Source organism: Hibiscus syriacus, unplaced genomic scaffold, assembly GCF_006381635.1.
Source record: "Hibiscus syriacus cultivar Baekdansim isolate YM2019G1 unplaced genomic scaffold, ASM638163v2 tig00110239_pilon, whole genome shotgun sequence".
NCBI lineage: Eukaryota > Viridiplantae > Streptophyta > Magnoliopsida > Malvales > Malvaceae > Hibiscus > Hibiscus syriacus.
Window position 1 is genome coordinate 3,257,565 of NW_024062641.1, and position 8,832 is coordinate 3,266,396.

The 8,832-nt window shown below is 37.6% G+C and overlaps 1 pseudogene; it reads right to left on the reverse strand.

Annotated features, from left to right (window-relative positions):
* Window positions 1–2,445: 2,445 nt before the first annotated feature.
* Window positions 2,446–4,937, reverse strand: LOC120114712 (annotated as a pseudogene).
* Window positions 4,938–8,832: the final 3,895 nt, after the last annotated feature.

Consider the following 8,832-nt stretch of genomic DNA (forward strand, 5'->3'; position numbering starts at 1 on the left):
ATGAAAAAGAAAGGAAAAGTGCCTTACCCATTCGGCCAACGACCAAAGATAGCGTTCCGGGGCTCCCCTAGCAATCCGATTGTTGAGAAGGTAAAGGAGAGGATGGCGAACAACATACTTTAAAATTAAGATGATCCAATAGCGGACATCGACGGATCGAAGAGAAGAAGGCTGAATGATTTTTCATTCTTCATTAAGTTTGCTTTTATTTTGTATATTTATTAACTAACTTTATTTTTAATTGTAAATTAGAATTTATGTTTTTTTAGGGGATTTTAAATAAAATTAATCATTTGAATTTCTTTTCCAGGATAACACTATAACCAATTAGGTACCGAAAATGCATTGTGAGATGTTAATCATTCCCAGCACGTAATCGACTCTCGAATTTATTTCTCAGATAAGTATACTTCAGCTTGTTATTTTAATTTGGCTATGCCTAAACTATCCCTCGAAAAACGTTTTGGTACCTAAAGAATTTTTCGCTAAAAATAAGTGTCTAACGTTTTCTAAGTTATACTTTTAGGTGCCTACCATTTATTTTTTTATTTTTTTTAATAATAAAAATGTTATTTTTAAATGAAAAAAACCAACCCCCAACCCCATCCCTCTCTCCCTCCCTCCCTCCACGGTCGTTAGTCATCTCCGGCCATCATCGTCATCGCCGAACAGTTGAGTTTTGAGCGAAATTGCATGGTGGTTTGAATGGTGGCGACGGTGTGACTTATGGACGTCGAAATCGACAAAAATGAGATGGTGTTTAAATCCGACGAACCTTTGAATGCTTCCCCACGAAAAAACGGTGACAGTTACGACGAAAGACCACGGGGGTTTGATCGGAGGTCGACGCCGGTGATTGCATGGTGGTTTGAATGGTGGCGACGGTGTGACTTATGGACGTCGAAATCGACAAAAAATGAAGATGGTGGTTTAAAATCCGACGAACCTTTGAATGCTTCCCCACGAAAAACGGTGACAGTTTACGACGAAAGACCAACGGGGGTTTGATCGGAGGTCGACGCCGGTGCTAATGATGGTGGCGATGAAAGTCACGACCGACCGACTGATCCATGGTAGAAGGGGAAAGGGAGAAGGAAGAAGGGGGATTGGGCTTTTTTTTTAATAATAATAATTTTTTGTTTTTTTAAAAAATAAATTCTCAAAATTATCAGAACGTGACACGTACCACTTAACGGGGATATTTAATGGTGGTTAATGTCCGGACACCTAAAAATATAACGTTTCAAACATTATGTAAATAATTTTAGTGAAAAAATCTTCTCGCACCAAAACGTTTTTCAAAGCATAGTTTGAGCACTTATTTTTGTATTAAACCTTTTAATTTAATTAAATTAATAAGTTTTCTTTGGTGATCTAGTCACACCCTACAAAAAGATTGGCGGTGACTCCATCGAACAACAATGCAATACATATTTTAAGTGAAACATTAAAGGCGAATCGACCTCTTCGGCCTTAAAGATGTTTCAATAGGTTCTAAAGAATTTTTCGTTAAAAATAGGTGTCTAACATTTTCTCTGTTTTCTTCGTTACACTTTTAGGCCCATACCGTTATATTTTTTTATTTTTAATAATAAAAACAATTTTAAAATAATAAAAATTTTAAAAAAAACCCGTGTTGTCCTTCTCCCTCCCATCTCCCCACCTCTGATGATGACTAAGGGTCACCACTAGTTGGGTTTTGTTTGGAGCATGGCGAGAAATTCAATGGTGGCGGTCGTATAAAGCTGTAGTCTTTAAAATTGTCGAAAAACAACGAAGAAAAACTTAGAAAATCGACGACCATTCATGGCTCTTTTCCTGACTATTGGCGCAACTTCATAGTGGGTGGGGATTGAGTTTTGGTAGTTGCGGCTAGACAGTTTTGTTGGTGTCAACGGTTACGGCCACAGACTGATAGTAGCAGATCAATGGTGGAATTTTGGGATTTTTTTAATTATAATATTAATTTTTTAAAATAATTTCTCTTTAAAATTTTATATGTGTGACACATGTCAGATAATAACCAAATTTTACAACTGTTATAGTCTAGACACTTTAAAGTGTAACGTTGGAAACATTATAAACCTATTTTTAACGAAATTTTTTTTAAACACTCAAAATTAATTCGAGATATAGTTTGGACATCTAAAAGTTTTTTAAGCCTAAAATCTATGTTAGATGATCTTGAAAATGTTCCCAAACGAAATTCTCCAGATCTGGTTTGAGAACACAAGCATAGTTAGATTGGCAGTTAATTTGATTCTCCATGCTAAAATCAAATATGTAGAATTGACTATTCATTTTGTTGGAGATAAGATTCTTGGTAAACAACTGCAAATTAATTATATACCAATTCAACACGTCCCCCATATTTGGTCAAAAATTAAGAGTCTGTTGAAGATGATATTACAAGAGAAAAAAAAAATAAATAAGCCAATTTCCCCATTAATCTGCAGGTGCTTCTAATCGGATATAGTCATACATAACAGCGTCGAATGAGCTATAGCTTCTGGCCTGAGTTAGAAAGATGGTGTTGTCCCCTTCTTTGAATCTATTACCAGGTACAATTATACTATACAATCTGTACGATCCATGGATTCCATGCCTTGCTACCGCATTATCGTAACCTATTCTGTTCGTCGTAAAATACGGTCGAACAACGTCTGGATTGTTGAATCGAATCTATGAACAATGCATTGGTAAATGAATGAATTCATCAGAAAAAAAGAAGGGATACATGATGGTTGAGGATGTAATGTGAGATGTACATACACACACACATATATATATATATACCTGTAATTCAGCATAAGAAGCTGCTGCCAAGGCTAATTGTAGTGTGTAGTTTCCTCTCTCGTTAACATGTTGGAGATTGAATTTGATCTGCCATGTGGTTGACCAGATCGTACTGTTCCCCGTGTTCCTCGTGACATGAGCGAAGAACCAATCCCGAGAATAATTGCTGACACCAACGGTGTAGACAAGATCTCCGTGTCGATAAAGCGCTGAGTACCGATCCCACAATCCGTATTGTCTGAATCTGTTCATTGGAGGAAGTAACCAACTATGAGATGATGAATGGTTTGAAATGTCTGTAGTTAAACAGAGCTTACTTATCGGCTGCTTCTAGGCACAAGGGGGTAACAAATGCCGGGTCCGGTTCGGGTATGAGGAACTCGTCAGCTGTCCGGTCAGGTATCCCGATTTCCCACAACGTAGGGCCATTTCTTGGAGGATCATAGATAAGGGTACCCAAGTTGGTCTTGTTTACTGAATGCTTGTTTCCTGCATATGCATTCAGTAAACAAAGCTAGTTTAAATGGGGACATCTGATTTCTTGAACCTACCTGGTTGGATAGTAATGTTGAGGTCCAATTTGTAGTCTCCGATGAAACCATGGATCCATGCGTACAAGTTATATTCCCCTGCTCGGATGTTCTTAACATTGAAACGGCCGGTGTTGTCTGTTTGAGTCCAAAATTGATATCCCTGGGAATCGAAAAGATGATATAACAGACCTGGTTAAACTTGAATTATGCATGAGACAAGTTATATTAACCTTTCCTTCCGTTTGCCATGATCCTACATTTCCAGCCGCTGCCAACCCCACAAAGGCGGATCGCGCCCGCATCGGTTCATCATCCAAACATCTGAAAATAAAGAGAAGATTAGCAAGAGAAGAGAAGAGAGGAGAGTTACTGATGCAATGGACGTGGGACGATTAAACCTTTACCGGTCTCGCACTAGTAACTGACCGCAAACTTCTCCTCGTTCTTCAGCTCGAGGAAAATCATGTGATCTAGTGAAATTGTAAGGCCAGCTTTCGATTTCTTCACTCAACTAATGGTACACAAAAGGTGTTAAATGAGTTGTTTCCGCATTACAAGTTAAACCCGAACCAGCTACCACCTAACAAACCTGTCTTTTAGCGTCGTTCCAGAGCGTGTTGCGGTAATCACTGTCAGAAGAAGTGGAATTAAGATAGATTAACACAGGACCAAAAACTTTTCTCCAAGCTTCCCCTTTCTTATATGTCACATCTATGTCGATCCCGGTATATTGAGTACTAACAAACATCTAGTTCATGCAAACAATCAACTTTTAGACAAGCATTCCGAGTTGAACGGAAGCTTATATGTTTGATTTGGCTTTGTGAACAGACTTACAGAGAGAGCTATGGGACCAACATGAGAAGTGAGGTCCTGCTTGGTGGACCACCGGTTCGGAATTCGTTGCTAGGGGTTATTATCCAGAACCCGGCCGCATCGACATCGGATATCCACCCATGAAGCTTGTTATCCTTGTTTTCACATGAATATTGATACTTGTCATCAACCTGCATCCCACAACTTATCATGGATTGGCATTACTCGGACAAAGGAGTAAAATTTAGAAGCAAATACCACTCCCTTAAGTTGTGGATTGGATGGATTGGTTAATAAAACAGCTTCCTTGAAGGCAAGAGTCTGACTACGAGTACTATCTCGATCATCTCCCGTAGGCACGATCCCTTGTCTGGTGTCCGATATTGCCATGAACCCAAACCTGATTCGAAATGTCACACCAAAGACGTTAATATCGGATGTAATGTAGTTGTCAAGTATTCATCTCTGTTTTACTTGTCTGGATTGAGCTTGAAGACAATCCTTAATTGATACATCAGAGCATCTGGAAAATCCTCCTCGCACTCGAAAACACCGTACATGTACAGCCCTGGAACGCCTTGTCGGACTATGAACCTGCAAGAATGTTAGGAAATAAGCTCAAGGGTTAAACTCAAGCTGCACATTCAAACATGGGGAAGATTCCATACCTTTTGTCAATGTTCAAGGGAACTGTCTTGCCATAATCTGTGGTAAAATTCCATTTTTTGGTAAAGGAAAGCTCTACAAAGTCATCAGTATGTGCTACAACACTGACATATTTTGTTTCCATTCTGTGAAGTAACATGAGAACAACAAATTAATTGAAGAAATAACTGATAGTAATCAACTAAGGTTTTCAACCCCAGTTTATGGTGCTCAAAATTTAATGGTTCCACCACAATTTCATCACCAAGCAAATTTTGTTTCACCACATTTCCAATACCAAACACAATCTCAAAACCCACAACCTTTCCCTAATCCAAATCCCAATCAACTTTCAACACCAAATTCCGGTTTTCGTATTAACCAGTTAGACGATGATGAGCCAACAGAAAAAATTGTGAGTACTAGTCGGTATTCGAAATTTGATCTTGGTCAATACCCAGACTTTGATCTTGGTCAATACTCAGATTTTGATGATGTTTCTGAAGAAGAAACAGACCCTGCATGTAATGATTTTGATATTGGTCAATACCCGAATTTTGATGATCAAACAGCCGCTGCCGAGGAAGATGTTGTTGATGATAATGAGGAGGAAGTTACGACTGTGAATGAACATGTTGAAAATCCATTCTGTAATTCATATAACCCCGAAGAAGAAAAAGAAGAAAAAGAAAAGTCCCCGAAGAAAATGCCACGGGAGTATAACTGGAATATGCCAGAATTACTTCAGATACCGGAAGAAGATTTGGTAAAAGTAGCAGTTGATTGTTACACAATAATTATTCGTATCAAGAAAGATGATTGTTTTGATACAAAGGAAGAATTGAAGATAGCTTTGTATACGAAATGTGTGGAAGATGGCTATTAACTAAAAGTTAACAAATCAAGCAAAGATCGTTTCGAAACAAGGTGTATGATTGACAAAAACTGTACGTGGCGTATGATTGCAAAGAGGATAAAAGATTGCGAAATGTTTCAAGTTAGGACTTTTATTGATAAACATACATGTTCAAGAACCCAAGTTTTTCCTCACCATAGACTGGCAAACAAAAAGGTGTTGGGTGGTTTTCTGGCTGAGTTAATGTTTTTGAATGGCAGGGTATATCAGGGACATGAAATTATGACTGACATGAATGCTCGGTTCAAGATTAGTATCTCATATTCTCAAGCTTGGAGAGCCAAATATTATGCCTTGGAATTGTTGAGGGGGTCGCCAGAAGCATCGTTTGCCCAACTGTCGGCTTATTGTCACAATTTAAAGCTGAAAAATCCTGGGTCGGTAACTCATATCAAAATAGATAGAGATGGACGCTTTGAGTTGTTGTTTATCGCCATTAGTGCTGCGGTTAGTAAATCAATATAATTTTGTTGACTCATTTTTGTTAGTTACATGCATTTCACATTTAAATGATTATATTTCTTGTGTATATGATTTTGTAGATTCGTTCGTTTATTACTTGCATGCGCCCAGTTATTATAGTTGACGGAGCACATTTAAAAGGTCGATACCTTGGAGTAAACTTATTAGCAGTAGCCATGGATGCTAACAATGGGATACTACCAATAGCTTTTGGGGTTGGCAAATCTGAAACCTCTGATTCATGGACATGGTTTATGGGACATCTTAGGGATTGCATAGGTCCTATTAGTAATCTGACAATCATATCCGATAGGGCAAACTCAATTGACAACGGTGTTAGAAGGTGTCTCCTAGATACTTTTCATGGACTTTGTGGTGTTCATTTATATAGAAATCTAAAATCAAGGTCTGCTCGTATAAAAAATCACAAATGGACATACTGGAAGACTGTAAAAGCTTATCGGGAAGTGGATTTTAATAAGCATATATATTGTTTAAGACGTGTTTTGCCTCAGTGTGATCAAACACTAGAAGATGTCGGGTTCTAATAGTGCAGAATCAATCAATGCTCTAAGTCGTCATTCCCAGAAATTACCCATTACTATGTTAATGGAATATTTTCGAGCCTCTATTCAACAGTGGTACTACAAGAAAAGAAACCATGCATGTATTATTTCTTTAAATTCGTAACTTATCATATATTTTACTAAGTATTATTTATTTAAATTTACAGGAACATTGGAACATCGTGTTACACCATGGACTGAAAAAAAGATAACGAAACGTGTTGTGAAATTAACGTCATGGAGAGTTGAACCATGTTCAAACACTTTGTTTGAAGTACTGGATAATAACTTAAATGAGCTTGTCGATCTAAATGTAAAGACGCGTAGTTGTATGAAATGGCAAACATCTGGTTATCCATGTGGGCATGTTATAAAAGTTGCTCTTCATCTAAACCAAGATGATTCAAGCGCATACGCTATGGATTGCTACACTACAAAAGTATATCGACAGACTTATGCCGAGATTATCTACCCTATTCCACATCCTTCTAAGTGTAACATACCAGATAACTTACAAACAGTTTTGCCACCAGCCATGGATAGAAGGCTACCTGGCCGACCAAAAAGTCACGATCGTATACCGTCTAAGGGTGAAGAGAAGAAGAGATCGACATGTAGTTGGTGCAAGGAAAGTGCTCATACAAGGTTGATATGTGGATCACCAGTGCCATGACAATCATCTTTTCCTCTACCAAAATATGGATCCTCATCAAAATCCAAAGCTCATATGGTGTCAAGAAAAAGGCAATCAAAATCGCAATCAAAATCAAAATCCCAATCACAACCGGCTTCACCTTTTGGGACTATTAACTTAGGTGATTTTTAAATGAAAACGTTGTATTATGTGTAAACTTTTAAAATTTTCAGTAAGGCATGTATTAGTAACTTGAGTTTGAACATTGCTATGATCTGTTCAGTTGTTATCACTTATTACACATTCATTTGAATATCGCAACGCGAATTTGACTATTATGTGTATTTTATGTGTAAACTTTTAACATTTTCAGTTAGGTATGTATTAGTAACTTGAGTTTGAACATTGCTATGATATGTTCAGTTGTTATCACTTATTACACATTCATTTGAATATCGCAACGCGAATTTGATTATCGCAACTCAAATATTGCAACGCGAATTTGACTATCGCAACACGAATATGACTATCGCAACGCAAAAATCGCAACGCGAATTTGACTATCGCAACGCGAATTTGATTATCGCAACGGGTATTTGACTATTACAACGAGAAAATCGCAACGCGAATTTGACTATCACAACACGAATTTGATTATCGCAACGGGTATTTGACTATCGCAACGAGAAAATCGCAAAGCGTATTAGACTATTGCAACGCAAATTGACTTTCGCGTTGCGATTTTGTCTTTCGCATTGCGATTTTGAGTTTATCGTTGCGAAAGTGTACCTCCAACAGGTCTTTTGCCTTCAATATGATGCAGATTGAAATCAACAAATCAACTTTTACATTTCAATCAATTAAACAAGCACAAATAAGAATTATTTACACATCAATATTAAACAAATCAACTTTTACAAATCAATTAAACAAGCAAAAAATGATAATAATTCTTATTTTCCTCATCAATTAAACATATCAAACTTTTAAGAATTAATTAAACAATAAAAAAAAATGTACCCCAGACAGTTGTTTATGCACCCATACATCAATTTCACGCAGCTCACTTCAGGATTAACCTGCAGAAACCAAACATTTGCTCAAATAACACTTTCTACACATCTAAAACCAACAAACAACAAATTATTATTGAATTCTAGGTACTTAACAACACTTGCATTTGACTTACAAATTGTTTATGGACATTTTCATAACGCGGATGCAGGTAGGCAGCATCTCGCATATATCGCTCTAGCCATAAAATGCCGAAACCACAAGCCTACTGCACCTCTATCTCTATCGGTGGGAGGTAGAAACTGTGTACTTCCTATCGTCAAACGCTCCAAGCACATGCATACGAGAGGACCACAATCCCCTCTGGCTTCCAGCGTTTGTTGTGGCGCGGTCTCGTCTCTGATAACTGTAACATTGAACTTCTTTGGCTTATTGTTTCCAGAATAAGTC